General features: G+C 38.3%; 1 non-coding gene across 1 annotated transcript; it reads right to left on the reverse strand.

Moving 5' to 3' along the window:
- Positions 1 to 1,201: 1,201 nt before the first annotated feature.
- LOC123326049 lies at positions 1,202 to 1,308 on the reverse strand. Its single transcript, XR_006540839.1, has one exon. It is a non-coding gene; the product is annotated as a U6 spliceosomal RNA (small nuclear RNA).
- Positions 1,309 to 14,396: the final 13,088 nt, after the last annotated feature.

Raw genomic sequence — 14,396 nt, forward strand, 5'->3', positions numbered from 1 at the left:
GGTATGGGTTTAGGTTTATTAATATGCTCAGTATCCATTATGCTTCTTACATCTGAGGTTTTTATTTCCTACATAAATTTTGAAAAATGTTTGATTTCATTAGAAACTCCAATCAGTTTTCTAAAATGGTTATATAATTTTGCACTCCCATTCACAATGTACGAGCATTCCAGTGATTCCATATATTCATCAACAATTGATATTATCAGCCTTTTAATTATAGCCAATCTGGCAAGCATGTAATGGTATCTCATTTTGGTTCTTATTTGCATTACCTAGACGAGGAATGATGTTGAGCACCTTTTCATATATTTGTTGGCCACTTGGATATCTTTTGTGACATTTTCAGACTTCACTTAGTTTTTTAACTGGGTTGTTCTCTCTCTCTTTTTTTTATAGATTATTAGGAATTCTTTATATTATCATTATCAGAAGTTCAGAAATAACAGAAGTAAAACCAGTGAAACACTGAAGTAGTAAATAGTTAAAGTTTATTGTGCACATACCAAAAACACAGTTGGGAAACCAAAGCATGGAATGAAGCTCAGGGGTATATAATGTAGCCTATATAGTGAGAAAGCAATGACTGTTTATTCTTCACAGTGACTGGTTATAATATTAGAATTTTTTAAGTGATAGTGAATTGGTTAGTAGTTACCTCATATCCATCTTGACAAACAGTTTAAGTTTTGCTTAGATTTCCCAAGGCATAAGCAAGAAATGACCCAGGTCATGTTAATCTTGTAAAATAAGCTAAATTAAGCTTTGTGGTATGACTAAACTGGTTTTGTCTGCTCAGAGAATTTTCAAGGCTGGCCTCCTATTGGTTTTTTGGTTTTAAAACAAATTTTTTAAAGATTTAATTGCTGTATTTCACCTAATATTTCAGAATCCATAAAACTGAGTAACCCACAAAGAAGGATGTTTCATATGATCATTATTTTTTGCCCATTTGCTGTTTTTTTTCTTTAAAAGTCTTAAAAAATAGGGGCGCCTGGGTGGCTCAGTCATTAAGCGTCTGCCTTTGGCTCAAGTCATGGTCCCAGGGTCCTGGGATCGAGCCCTGCATCGGGCTCCCTGCTCAGCGGGGAGTCTGCTTCTCCCTCTCCCGCTCTCCCTGCTTGTGTTTCTGCTCTTGCTAACTCTCTCTCTCTTTCTGTAAAATAAATAAATAAAATCTTTTTTTTAAAAAAGTCTTAAAAAATATATGGAATGCTTCACGAATTTGCATGTCACCCTTGTGCAGGGACTATGCTAATCTTCTCTGTATTGTTCCAATTGTAGTATATATGCTGCCGAAGCAAGCACTGGTCTCCCTTTGTTTTTGATTTTACCACATTTTCTGGATACAAGTCATTTAACAGATGTATGTTTTGGAAATATTTTTTTTCCCAATCTGTGGCTTGCCTTTTCACTTTCTTAATGGTGTCTGTTGATAAGCTCATTCGACTGACTCTTGCTTATTGTGGAATATTTTATTGCACATTTTGTAATTTTTAAGAGCTCATCTTTGGCAGGGCTTTCTTTATCTGTGTGGATTTTGTGTGATCTAAGTTGAGATTGTCCTCTCTGGAGAGGTTTAGTATTTGCTTTTGTCAAATGCCTCAATATAGGACCAGTTTTTTACCTTAATGTTTTGGCTTTAAGGTCCTAAAAACATGTAGTTAGGGTAAATGTGATTCTCAAACCCAACTGAGGGTGGGCCTATTGTTGCAAATTCTTGAGGGAGACCTTTTTCATGCAGAGCAAGGCTAAAATAGATATACCCTCTTATTATTTCTCTGTAATGATGAAAGAACTCTGGTTCATTCTTTGACTAAAGGTCCCAGTTTTCCCTGAGCATCCCGCTTTATTTTCTGTTCATGTGTCTTTTAAAAAACCAGGTCCTTGATTACCAAGATAAGCAATCTCCTCCACTCCACCATCTATAGGATCAATTTATGTTCATCCTATAGTTTTAGCTCCTTTATTTTTTGTCCCAGGACTTGGGGGGAGGAGGGAAAAGAGTCCCTGGACTATTACTTTCATAGAAGTTCAAATATACATTTAAAATAATGTTCATAGGGGCGCCTGGGTAACTCAGATGGTTGGGCGTCCGCCTTCGGCTCAGGTCGTCATCCCAGGGTCCTGGGATCAAGTCCCTCATTGGGCTCCCTGCTAGGCAGGGAGCCTGCTTCTCCCTCTGCCTCTGCCTCTCTCTCTCTCTGACTCTCATGAATAAATAAATAAAACATTTAAAAATAAATAAAATAAAATAATGTTCATGGGAGGAGCTTGGGAAGATGGAAGAGTAGGAGGACCTTAAGTTCACCAGGGCCCACATTTACAACTAGATATTAATCACATCCATGTCGGTAAACTGGAGAGCAATACGAAATCTGGTAGAACAAACTCCACAACTAAATGTAGAGAACAAGCTGCATCCAAGAGGTTAAGAAGGGCAGAAATGGTGGTCAGGAGCTCCCCTCAGGAGGGAAAGAGCTGTGGCATGGAGAGGGAGAAAGAAATGGCCCCTTGCACCAGGGAGCCCACACAGGGAAGATGAATCCCCATAACATCTGGCTTGAAAACCAGAGGGGCTGAATTACGTGAGTTTGACCTGGAGCCTTGAGCTTTAAATGTCAGCTGGCCCAGTGCTGGGCAAGCCTGGAGGGTGAGTGATAGCTGGGTCCCCACCCTTAGAGAGTAGTCTATGGAGAGGCAACATAGAAGCAACAGTTTGCACAATGCCTAGGCCAAATGGGAGGAAATCTGTTTATACTGATTTCAGACTGTGTTGGGGGACTTCTCTGGGATCAAAGGAGCTGGCAGGTGCCATTTTCCTCCCCAACCCCAGCATAAACACAGAGACACTTGTGGGAGGCTGCCCTACACAAACACTTGCTACCTGACCTGCTAGCAGTGTGCCCCACCCATGTGTTCTCATCAGAACTTCCCCACTCCAAGCCTGGTGGCCTCAGCCCTGGGCTAAGTGAAAATTTTAATGTCTGTGTACCCTGTCCACACGGTGAGTGTGCCCCTGGCTACCACCACAGACCACCACAGCCACTGTGCTTCAGGGGACTGGCTTAGGACTATTGGCTCAGTGCAAGTTTTGCTAACACCCCTGCCCTGCCCTGCCCCTGAGCCCTCGTTTGGTCATGCTCCCTAGTTGTTGGCCTGCTGGGTTCTCACTAACACCACAGAGAACAAGCACAGCCCACAACAGGCAGAGAGTCAGCACAGATGTCTGAACTGAAAGAAAAAGCAACAAACACAACAGCAGGATGCAAGCAACACACAAAGGAGACTCCCTGGATTGCCAGGTTCTGGTGAACAGGGGTCACTGCCCTGCAGGGCACTACAGAACCTCTTTTTCATTTAGCCACTACTTTCAAGAGCAAAAGATGTAGCTGACTTGCCTAACACATAGAAACAGACACAGAGAAGTAGACAAAATGAGGAGACAGAAGAATGTGTCCCAAATGAAAGTACAGGACAAAATCACACAAGGAGATCTAAGCAAAATGGAAATAAGTAATATGCCTGATAAAGAATTTAAAGTAATGATCATAAAGATTCTCACTGGACTTCAGAAGAGGGTGGAGGACATCAGTGAGACCCTTGACAAAGAGATAAAAAGTAACACATCAGAGATGAAGAACTCCATAAGTGAAATTAAAAATACACTAGATGAGGGGCACGTGGGTGGCTCAGTTGGTTGAGTGTCTGCCTTCAGCTCAGGTCATGATCCTGGCGTCCTGGGATCGAGCCCTACATTGCGCTCCCTGCTCAGTGGGGAGTCTGCTTCTCCCTCTGCCTCTGCCTTTCTCCCCCCACCCTCTCTCTGTCTCTCATGAGTAAATAAATAAAATCTTTTAAAAATACACTAGGTGAAATAATAGTAGGCTACAGGAAGCAGAGGGATATATAAGTGACCTGAAGGATAGAGTATTGGAAAGCAATGAAGCTGAATGAGTGAGAGACAAACTAATACTGCATAATGAGAATAGACTTAGAGAATTCAGTGACTCCATCAAGCATAATAGCATTCACATTATAGGAATTCCAGAAGGAGAAGAGAGAGAAAGGGGAGCAGAAAATTTATTTGAAGAAATAAGAGCTGAAAACTTCCTGAATCTGGGGAGGGAAAAGAGATCCAGATTCAGGAGGCATAGAGATCCCCTAACAAATTCAAACCAAAGAAGGCTACACCAGGACACATAGTAATTAAAATGGCAAAAAATAGTGATAAAGAAAGCATTTTAAAGGTTGCAAGAGAAAAGAAGACAGTACATGCAAAGGAAACCCCATAAGGCTATCAGCTGATTTTTCAGCAGAAACTTTGCAGGCCAGAAGAAAGTGGGACAATATATTCAAAGTGCTGAAAGGGAAAAATCTGCAACCAAGAGAACTCTATCCAGCAAGCCTGTTATTCAGAATAGAGGTGATATAAACAGTTTAAAAAAAAAAAAAAAAACAGTTTTCCAGACAAACAAAAGTTAAAAGAATTCATGACCACTAAACCAGCCCTACAAGACTGTTAAGGGGGATTCTGTGAGTGGAAAACAAAAACCATAAGTAAGGAAAACAGGAAGCATAAAAGCAAAAAAATTAAGTATATCTGTAAGAGTCAGGAGAAGTGCAAAATAAAAGGATGTAAAATATGATACATCTGAAACATGGAGGGGAGAGGAGCAAAGAATGAGTTCAAAATTAGGCGACTATCAGCTTAACATAGACTGCTATATGCAGAAGATATAAACCGTATAGTAACCACAAATCAAAAAACAGTAATCAATATGTAAAAAATAAAGAGTAAGGAATCCAAGTATTTTGCTAAAGAAAGCCAACTAATCATGAGAGAGGAGAGCAAGAGAAGGAACAGGGAGGAACTACAAAAACAACCATAAAACAAGCAACAAAATGCCAATAAATACACACATATCCACAATTACATCTGAACATAAATGGACTAAATGCTCCAGTCAAAAGACATAGGGTGATGGAATGGATAAGAAAATAACAATCTATATGCTGCCTACAAGAGACTCATTTCAGACCTAAGTCACCTCCAGATTGTAAGTGAGGGGATGGAGAAATATTTATCATGCAAATGGAAGTGAAAAGAAAGCCAGAGTAGCGATACTTGTATAGTAAAAATAGACTTTAAAACAAAGGCTGTAACAAGAGACAAAATAGGACACTATATAATCTTAAATGGTACAATCCAACAAGAAGATACAACAATTGTAAATATTTATGCACCCAACATGGGAGCACCCAAATATATAAGGCAGTTAATAACAAGCATAAAGGAACTAATCAATAGTAATACAATAATGGTAGGGTACTTTAACACCCCGCGTTCATCAATAGACAGATCATCCAAACAGAAAACCAACAAGGAAACAGTGGCTTTGAATGACATATTGGACCAAATGGATCTAACAGATATATTCAGAACATTCCATCCTAAAAGGGAGCAGAATGCACCTCTTTTCAAGTGTACATGAAACATTCTCCAGAATAGATCACATATTAGGCCACAAACCAAGTCTCAACAAATTCAAAAAGAGCAAAGTCATACCATACATCTTTTCTCACCACAATGCTATGAAACTAGAAATTAACCACAAGAAAAAACCTGGAAAGCACACAAACATATGGAGGTTAAAAAACATGCTACTAAACAATGAATGGGTCAACCAAGAAATCAAAGACAAAATTAAAAAAAACACATGGAGACAAATGAAAATGTTACATGAAAATGAAAACACAATGGTCCAAAATCTTTGGGATGTAGCAAATGCTGTTCTAAGAGGGAAGTTTATAACCATACAGGCATACCTTGAGAAGCAAGAAAAATCCCAAATAAACAATCTAACCTTACATCTAACAGAACTAGAGAAAGAACAATAAGCAAAACCCTAAGCTAGTAGAAGGAAGAAATAATAAAGATTAGAGCAGAAATAAGCAAAATAGGAACTAAAAAAAACCCAATAGAACAGATCAATGAAACCAGGAGTTGGTTCTTTGAAAAGATCAACAAAATCAATAAACCTTCAGTCAGACTCATAAAAAAAGGAGGACTGAAATAAATAAAATCAGAAATGAAAGCTGAGAAAAACAACTGACACCACAGAAATATAAAAGATTGTAAGAGAATAGTATGAAAGATTATATCCCAACAAATTGGACAACCTAGAAGAAATGGATAAATTCTTAGAAACATATAACCTTCTAAAACTCAATCAGAAAGAAATAGCAAATTTGAACAGACTGATTACTAGGAATGAAATTGAATCAGTAATAAAAAAAACTCCCAGCAAACAAAAGTCCAGGGCCAGATGGCTTCACAGGTGAATTCTACCAACCATTTAAAGAACAGTTAATACCTATTCTTCTCAAACTATTCCAAAAATTAGGAAAGGAAGAAAAGCTTCCTAATTCATTCCCTGAAGCCAAAATTACACTGATCCCAAAACCAGATAAAGACACTACAAAGTGTCTTTGATGAACATAGATGCAAAAATCCTCAACAAAATATTAGCAAACCAAATCCAATGGTACATTAAAAAAAATCATTCACCACTATCAAGTGGGGTTTATCCCTGGAATGCAAGAGTGGTTCAATAATTGCAAGTCAATCAATGTGATACATCACATCAATAAAAGAACGGATAAAAACCATATGATCATTTCAATAGATGCAGAAAAAGCACTTGACAAATTACAACATCCATTCATAATAAAAAGTCTCAACAAAGTAGGATTAGAAGGAACATACCACAGCATAATAAAGGCCATATATGAATACCCACAACTAACATCATACTAAATGGTGAAAAACTGAGAGCTTTTCCCCTAAGGGGATAGGGATGTCCACTCTTATCACTATTATTTAACAGTACTGGAAATCCTAGCCACAGCAATCAGACAAAAGGGAGGGATACAAGGCATCCAGATTGGTAAAGAAGAAGTAAAACTTTCACTCTTTGCAGACATGATACTATACATAGAAAACCCTAAAGACTCCACCAAAAAACTATTAGAACTGATAAATGAATTCAGTAAGGTTGCAGGATACAAAATCAATGTGTAGAAACCTGTGCCATTTTTATATACTAATAATGAAGCAACAGAAAGAAAAATTAGGAAAGCAATCCCATTTACAATTTCACCAAAGATAATAAAATACCTAGGAATAAACTTAACCAAGGAGGTGAAAGACCTGTACTCTGAAAATTAGAAAATATTCATGAAAGATATTGAAGACAACACAAACAATTGGAAAGATATCCCATGCCCATGGATTGGAAGAACAAATATTGTTAAGATGTCCATACTACCCAAAGCAACCTACAGATTTAATATAGTCCCTGTCAAAATACCAACAACGTTTTTCACAGAACTAGAACAAACAATCCTAAAATCTGTATGGAGCCACAGAAGACCCTGAATAGCCAAAACAATCTTGAAAAAGACGAACAGGCGTGCCTAAGTGGTACAGTCGTTTAAACATCTGACTCTTGGTTTCAGCTCAGATCATGATATCAGGGTTGTGAGATCAAACTCCACATTGGCTCCGCTCTCAGCTCAGAGTCTGCTTAAGTTTCCCCCTGCCCTTCCCCCGCTCTGTCTCCCTCTGTCTCTCAAATAAATAAATCTTTAAAAAAAGAAAAAGAAGAACAAAACTGGAGGTATCACAATTCTGGACTTCAAGTTATATTGTAAGCTGTAGTAATCAAAAGAATATGGTCCTGGCACAAAAATAGGCACATAGATCAATGGAATAGAATAGAAAACCCAGAAATAAACCCACGTTTATATGGTTAATCTCTGAGAAAGGAGGAAAGAATATGCAATGGGAAAGAGACAGCTTCTTCAACAAATGGTTTTGGGAGAACTAGATGGCTACTTGCAAAAGAATGAAACTGTACTATTAGCTTACACAAAGAAATTTCTTACACAAAGAAAATTCAAAATGGATTAAGGACCTAAATGTGAGACCTGAAACTATAAAAATCCTAGAAGAAAGCATAAGCAGTAATTTCTCTGGCATTGGCCATAGCCACATTTTTCTATATATGTCTCCTGAGGCAAGGGAAACAAAAGCAAAAATAAACTATTGGGACTACATCAAAACAAGAAGCTTCTGTAGAGCAAAGGAAACAATCAACAAAACTAAAACACAACCTAACTGAATGGGAGAAGATATCCACAAACGACATATCCAATAAAGGGTTAGTATCCAAAATACATAAAGAACTGATACAACCCAAAAAGCAAATAATCCAATTAAAAAATGGTTACAAGACATGAACAGACATTTCTCCATAGAAGACATACAAATGGCCAACAGATACATGAAAAGATGCTCAACATCACTCATCATCAGGGAAATGCAAATCAAAACCACAATGAGATATCCCCTTGTAAAACATAAGAAACAACATGTGTTGGAGAGGATGTGGAGAAATAGGAACCCTCATGCTCTATTGGTGGGAGTGCAAACTGGTACAACCACTGTGGAAAATGGTATGGAGTTTCCTCAAAAAGTTAAAAACGGAACTACCCTATATTCCAGTAATCACACTACTGGATATTTACCAAGAAAATACAAAAACACTAATTCAAAGGGATACATGCACCCCTATGTTTATTGCAGCATTATTTACAATAACCAAATTATGGAAGCAGTCCAAATGTCCATCGATAGATGAATGGATAAAGATGTGGTATATATATACAATGGAATATAATTCAGCCATAAAAAGAATGAAATCCTGCCATTTGCAATAACATGGATGGAGCTAGAGAGAATAATGATAAGCAAAATAAGCCAGTCAGAGAAAAACAAATACTATATGATTTCACTCATATGTGGAATAAGAAACAAAACAAAAGAGCAAAAGGGAAAAAAAAGGAGAGACAAACCAAGAAATGGACTCTTTTTTTTTTTTTAAAGATTTTATTTATTCATTTGAGAGAGAGAGAGCATGAGTGGGGGAGGGAGGAGGAGCAGAGGGAGAGAGGGAGGGGAGAAGCAGACTGCCCGCTGAGCAGGGAGCCCAATTCAGGGTTTGATCCCATGACCCCGGGATCATGACCTGAGCCGAAGGCAGACACTCAACTGACTGAGCCACCCAGGTGCCCCCAAGAAACACACTCTTAACTATAGAGAACAAACTGATGGTTACCAGAAGGGAGGTGGGTGGGGGGATGGGTGAAATAGGTGATGGGGATTAAAGAGTACATTTATCATGATGAGCACTAGTAATGTATAGAATTGTTGAATCACTACATTGTACAGCTGAAACTAATATAATACTGTGTGTTAACTATACTAGAATTAAAATTAAAAACTTAATGAAAAAATAAAATAATGTTCATGGTGTTTTAGTCAGCAATTTTGGGTGTTTTGTAGCAAAGGTTTGTCAGACAATCTGGACTGAAATCTTGCTGGAAATACAATGCCAAACATTTCTGTACCCATCACACTATTCCTTTTCTCATCTCTTCACAGTCCCTTGGGAGAAAATATATAGTAAAGATGTGAGGGCCTGTTGAGTCAACACAGGCTTTCTTGGAGTCTGAAAAGTCAAAACAGTGTAGCATAACTTCCTTCATCAAGATTCTGCTTTAATCCCTTGGTTGGCAAAGGGGAGGTGGGTGGGTAGATGTGTGAAATAAGTAAAGGGGATAAAGAGGTACAAACTTTAAGTTATAAAATAAATAAGTCATGGACATGAAAAGTACAGCATAAGGAATATAGTCAATAATACTATAATAATGTCATATGATGACAGATGGTGACTATACATATCACAGTGAGCACTGAGTAATGTATAGAATTGTTGAATCACTATGTTGTAACCTGAAGCTAATATAACATTGTATGTCAACTATACTTCAATAACAAAAATTAAATAAAATTAGTTTCCCAAATTTTTTTTGGTAACTCAAAACCTTAAAGTTATAGTAATTTAGGGCAAATGAAAGTTATTTAATATATAGATCATTTCCAAATAAAATAAAATATCAAAACATTAATTGCCTTTAAAAAGATTCTGCTTTAGGCCTTGAGGATTTTGGTAACATTTGGTTTTGCTTAATTTTACCCACATCCTCATTTTCTCAGAAACTGGCATCATGGGGGTTTTAATGGTGTCTGGAACATCAAATAGCTCTTAAAAGTAAAACTATGATGGATTGAGTGTGAATGAATCAAACAGGGATTCAATTTCCCTTGAAATACATATGAATTTAATAATTAGCTGGAAAGTTCTTTGTAATTAAAAACAATGTTTAGGAGAATGTTTGACATTTTAGGGAAATGCAAAATGTTGCTAGACTGTACTGTTTCAGCTTATAGATTCCCTCTGAAACACTGATATCACAGTCATAGACCAAATAGTCCCTATCAGGACGTGAAAAAGTCTAGCAATTTCTGGTACACAGTAACCATCTAAGAAGTCTTAATTTCTGTTTTCCAAGTATTTCAAACACCCCTAAACTTATTTTGGTGGAAGAAACTTCTTTCATACCTGCCCTTAGGAGTTCAGAGTCTAATAGAGGAGTCAATGTGCAAACAAATGAAAGCAATAGAATGTCCACTGTATGGTGCAGAGAAAAGGACGTCCTAACTATACATGCTACCTAAAGCAATCTAGAAAGGCAGCACAGGTGATGCTGGACCTGAGTCCTAAGAGAAAAGTTGTTTGCCTGCTGAACTTTTAGGGGCAGAGGAACAGCATGTGTAAAGATCCAGAAGTGGGAAGACAGCTTGGAATTTTTAGGAAACTACAATTAATTTGAGATGCCAAAGTATAATATAGGAGAGGGGCACAATGAGAGACAGGGGGCTGCAGGTACAGTTAGAGGTCTGACTAAAGAGGAGTTGGGGTCCAAGGATCTTGGGTTTTGTACTGAACAATCAAGATTTTGATTATTATCATAGCAGCTCTGCACTTATATATATATGTGTATATATATACATATATATATGTATATATATGCCTTTAAAAGGTGGTATCTTAAAATGGGTACATTTTACTGGGTATAAATCCAGTAAAATGCACCCATTTTAAGTGTATATCTTGGTGACTTGACAAATATATATACCTCTGTAACTACCACTACTCAATCTATAGAATTTTACTATTACCTCAGAAAGTTCCCCTTGTGCCCCCTTCTCAGTCAGTCCTACACACACACACACCGAGGCAACCACTATAGATTTCTTTCACTATAAATTAGGTATGTCTTTCATTAAATCGAATCATATAGTATATACTCTTGTGTCTGGCTCCTTTTGCTCAGCATGATGTTTATGAGGTTCACCAATGTTGTTCTTTAGAACAATAGCTCATCCTTTTTTACTGCTGAGATTTCATTTATATCCCACAATTTGTTTATCCAGTCACCTATTGGTAGACATTTGAGTATTTTCCAGTTTCTGGCTGTTACAAAGCTGCTATAAACATTTGTTTACAGGTCTTCATCAGCATTCTAATATGTGTTGTAGCTAATAAATTTGTCTGGAAAGACTCTACCACCCCACCCCACTAGCCGAAGTATCTGTATGTGTTGCCAGGAGTGGAGGGAGGGCAGCATGGAGAATTTTTCTCAGACTTGGACATCATAGTACCTCATTTTCCTGCAACAGTAACTGGTCCAAGGAGCAGACACGTGACCAAAGAAAGTTAGGGTTGTTTTTTTTTTTTTTTTTTCCAGAAGAAAGATAATCTTTTTTTCCACTTGGGATGCAAAAATGGGACTGTAAACTTGAAGCTGTCACACCTTTCTTCCCTGGAGGCATAGAGGAAGCCCTTCTATGGTAGGAAAGAATAAAAATGATGCATGGGGGAAATGGGAACAGAGGGAGAGAGAAAGAGAATCCCTATGTCCCCAGGAATCACTTATGCCTGACAGAGCACACACATTTAGACAGAATTGGGACTCCTAAGAACCTAATAAAGAAGGAAATGGAGGCTAGAGAAGGACACAGTGGAAACAGCTGAAATTCATGAATCATGTTCTTAATGTCCCGCATTCCATAGTGTCAGCCTTTTCTTTGAAATTAGACATGGAAACTGCCAGCCAGGGGCCTTGACACAGAGGGGTAAATTGACTTCTCAGTGTGAAGTAAGATCACTAAGACGGAGAGGTCTTTCCCTACCACTCTTCCCTCTCCACCCATCCTCAATTGAGTTCAACAGATACGTATATTTTTTTAAGACTGATTTATTTATTTGAGAAAAGTGGAGGGAGGGAGAGAGGGAAGGGAAGAGAATCTCCAGCAGGCTCCCCACTGAGCACAGAGCCTGACTTGGGGTTCCATCCCATGACCCTGAGATCATGACCTAAGTCGAAATCAAGAGTTGGATGCTCAACCAACTGAGCCACTCAGGTGCCCCTCAACAGATACGTATTGACATCTGCCTGTGAATGGACTAGTGTGATGGAGTTTGGGGACATAAAAATAAACTAAACACTCTCTCCCTTTCAAGACATCACATTAGTAGAGCAGGGATCACTCACTCAGCCTGGAGGTGAGGGCAGTCCTGAGCTCAATCTTAGAGAATAAAATGAGAAAGAGACAAGGGCACCAGGCACAGGTATAGAGCCGAGAAACATTCAGTGTTGTGGAGTATATGGTCAAAGACAGGGAGTAGTCAGAAGTAATGCTGGAGCAGCAGGAATTGGGTCATGAATGACCTTGAATGCCACACCAAAAAGTTTCCATTTCATGTCGTAGGCATTGGAAAGTTGTATTAGTCTTTGGGAGATGCCATAACAAAGTACCACAGACTGGGGGGCTTAAACAACAGAAATCTATTTTCTTATGATTGTAGAGGCTAGAGGTCCAAGATCAAGGTATTGACAGGTTTGGTTTCTTCTGAGCCCTCTCGTTGGCTTGCAGATGGCTGTCTTCTCCCTCTGTCTTCACATGGTCTTCCTTCTGTTCATGTCTGTGTCTAACTTTACCCTTTTTATAAGGATACCAGTCAGATTGGATTAGGGCAAACTCTAATGGCCTCATTTTAACTTAATAACCTCTTTAAAGACCCTGTCTCCAAACACAGTCACATTCAGAGGTACTAGAGGTTAGGACTTCAATATATGAATTTTTAGGGGACAGAATTCAGCTCATAAGAAGCCACTGAAGGATTTTAAGTAGAGAAAGGCATGAACAGATCTCTACTTCAGAAAAGTTACTGGTAATAGTGTGGAAGAGGGACTGAGGGAGGATAAGACTATAAAGGTGTAAAGGCTTGTTAGGAGGCTTTTGGAGTTGTCCAAACAAGAGTTGATAAGGGCTTGAATTAGAGAGCCTACTTTCAGACTGCTACCTGGTTAGAATATAAATCACCTCTGGATAGAGTAGCTATGAGCAGTTGATGACTCTTCCCACTAGGACAAATTCTACTATGTAAGAGGTTTTTGCACATTTCTTTTGAAGGAGAAGGGTAGGTAGAATGAGGCAGTAGGAAGTCCCATGAAGGAATCCTCAACCATATGGTTTTATAAGGCTCCCTAAGTTTGGATCATATTCCTTTACTTGTCACTGTTTCTATTCCTATTCTTACTCTTGTTATGGAGATTTATTTTTTATTATTTTTTTAAAAGATTTTATTTATTTTTTGACAGAGAGACAGCGAGAGAGGGAACACTAGCAGGGGGAGTGGGAGAGGGAGAAGCAGGCTTCCCGCTGAGCAGGGAGCCCGATGCGGGACTCCATCCCAGGACTCTGGGATCATTACCTGAGCTGAAGGCAGACGCTTAATGACTGAGCCACCTGGGCACCCCTGGAGATTTATTTTAGATGGGGATAAAGACCACAAGTTATAGAGTTGAGGTCCTACTTGGAGCCTTAATTCTGGCAGTTACTAGGTGAGTAACCTTGGGAAAGTCATTTTATCACTCTGAAATTCAGTTTCCTTTTATGTGAAATGGAGATGATAATATCTAGCTCACAGGTTTGTTGAAAGAATAATGTTAGTTCTTTCTTGTTGAAAGAATTAAATGAGATCATACATGAAGAGTGTTTTTGAAAGAGCTGTACACTTGTTATTTATTCTACTTGGTACCCCAAAGGATATTTTTATGTCTATAGGTGGGAGTGGGAAGCAGAGATTCTTTACAAAGCATAGTTGTGGCTATGATTTATTGAGTTACCTGCTATGAGCTTTAGATGTGAGCCCTAGAATATCTCTTTTTTCTGGAAGAGGATCCGCAGGTCATAGGAGTTGTTGGGTAGTAGTTATATCAATATCTGAGAAAAATATGACTCTTCTATGGGCTATTTGGATCTGATTACCAGGAAAAAAAGAAATGCAGTTTGATTTCAGTAAATGCTAGAATTTGGGGAACATGTTAAATATCACTAAAATAAAGGGAAGGCAGCAAAT

This window comes from Neomonachus schauinslandi, chromosome 10 (genome assembly GCF_002201575.2).
Source record: "Neomonachus schauinslandi chromosome 10, ASM220157v2, whole genome shotgun sequence".
NCBI lineage: Eukaryota > Metazoa > Chordata > Mammalia > Carnivora > Phocidae > Neomonachus > Neomonachus schauinslandi.